Source organism: Sturnira hondurensis, unplaced genomic scaffold (assembly GCF_014824575.4).
Source record: "Sturnira hondurensis isolate 20B ecotype Veracruz unplaced genomic scaffold, ASM1482457v3 Scaffold0013515, whole genome shotgun sequence".
NCBI classification, from domain to species: Eukaryota; Metazoa; Chordata; class Mammalia; order Chiroptera; family Phyllostomidae; genus Sturnira; species Sturnira hondurensis.
The window spans coordinates 1,749,046-1,751,301 of NW_028086146.1; the positions used below are offsets into that span (position 1 = coordinate 1,749,046).

Consider the following 2,256-nt stretch of genomic DNA (forward strand, 5'->3'; position numbering starts at 1 on the left):
ATGTAGTTAGGTGTCTCAGGGATGCTACTCCTAATTTTCTGGATGTTAAACCATCTCCCCTGTACACTCAGAGAATATCTCTGGGGAAGTGAGCTTAAAGGTAAAGCACAATCCTTTTTTATATATTTCTTTATGGCAGTGGAAGCTTGGCAAGAATGATAAAGAGCAGGAGGGGGACTTTTACACTAAAGTCTATTTCTTAAATGTAAAAAGTTCCTCTTCTTGTTACTGATTGTATTTATTGAATCACCACAGACAAGGTGAAGTTTGGGGAAACTGAAGGAAAGGCAATCAGGCCAGCTGCTGGGTTTAAAGACTTCAGGCAGAGGACTTGAGTTATCGTAAGATTTAGAGAAACTGAGAAGAATGTGTCTTCTTGGACCAACTGAGTCAGGCACTATGCTAACTAATTGAAATATCTCTTCTATTTGGTATACTCTTCAAAATCAAATATGAGGTTCACAGTTGTGAAAACTAAGGATTTGGAAAATATTAGCCTAAACTCTATTGCTCCACAACCAGTGAGTGGCAAAGCTGGAGTTTGAATTTAGTCCTATTGACTCCATACCGCTTTCCACCTTGACAATGATAACACAAGAGTAGTTGGTAACACACAGTAGATGTTTCACAAGTGCCTATTAGCAGGCCATGGGTTATGCCCTTGTCTTTGTCATTGCATTTGTACACAAGTCTAGTTTAAAAGCATTGCATTAAAAATAAAACTCCAGTCCCAACTCGACATGCTCCACCATGGGACCAGGGTGAAGGTCACAGGCAAAAGGGAAAATGAGCAGCTTTCTGACTGGACACAGACATGAGATGACACCCAATGACAAACCACTGCAGGTATCAAAAACACTAGGTGGAGACAGTGCAGTGAGGCCCTTCCAGGGGACAGCAGCAGCCTATGCACAAGTATCATGTTATCAGATTGTAAAAGGTGTGGATTTAAGGGAAGAGAGAGCTTTTATGATTGAGATGCTGATAGCTCTCTGGAAACACAAGCAACAACAATGTTTTAACTCCGTCTCCCAGACCAGAGCCTTTTCAATCTGGCCAGAGCAGCCAGAAACTGACTTGGCTGGAGGGAAGAAGGTTAACAACATACAGGGTATTGGGCTGCAGGAGCAGAATCAAGGTGCAGTGGCCACCAACGTGGTATTTGGGAAATGTAAGGCACTATTGATGAAAGCAGGCAACCCAAGACCTACAATCATTTACTTGCTAAGCAATATAAGCTTGAAGAATATACAAAAGAATTAGACAAAGACCTAGGTGAATATATGTGCAATGGCAAGAAAGTAGACTCAAAGGAAGAGGAAAATGGGCAAGGTCATCTCAAACAGAAATGCCCTGTCAAAGACAGACTAGGGGACAGACTAGAAATGAACTATTGAGGCCGCAATGAGATCACAGAAGACAATTGTCAGAGGGAAGTGGCTGATGAGATGTCTTTCAGATTTCAGAAACCAAAGAACAGATCTGATAGCCCAAGCAGGGATATAATTAGAAACAAAAAGCCAATTGAACTTCTGATGGAAAGTGTAAAGCTGAACAAATTGGTGGCCTTTTTATAATAACTGGTAGTTAAAGAAGAACACCAGGTGAAGTTTCCCCGAGCCCTCTGAAAAACATCAGTGAAAAAGAAATTAAGGACATTTTTTACATTGAAAATCAAAAGTATGAAAATGACAAAGATGCTGGAAGTGAACACAACTGTTAGGGAAATGGATGAAACAAGCTATTGTATTAAAAGTCTAAATTTTGAAGATGATGGTACATCATAAAACTATTCCCAGGGACACAAATGAGGGCTTGGCCTCTTGACGAATCACGGGAAGGACATGGAGAAACAAAGTCAGATGCAGAGGAAGCCACTGGGGTTGAGCATGCTCATGATTTGGACTTTTTTTAGTATATTTTGAGAAATAAAGCTTTCTAAAATAACATTGTAGTAAACCATTGCTACTGAAAAAAACTGAATAAAACTTCAAAATTGGGAAGAATTGTTACTGTAAGAAGTAAATCATTAAAACTTTCATTTATTTACATATGATATGCATATCAGAACATAATACATACACCCATATCTAGTGAACACAGAGTTTCTAAGATTTTCAACATCTCTCTTTGCTTTAAGCACTTACTACAGCTAATCTATTTACCTTGCTGACCTATTGCCGTTTATACTTTTTTCTTATTTTTTTCTATTTAAAATTTAGTACCCTCAGGTGGATATGTTGAAGTAATAAAAAC

General features: G+C 38.8%; 1 pseudogene; it reads left to right on the forward strand.

Moving 5' to 3' along the window:
- The first annotated feature begins 786 nt into the window (after positions 1-786).
- Positions 787-1,915, forward strand: LOC118997875 (phosphorylated adapter RNA export protein-like; annotated as a pseudogene).
- The last annotated feature ends 341 nt before the right edge of the window (positions 1,916-2,256 follow it).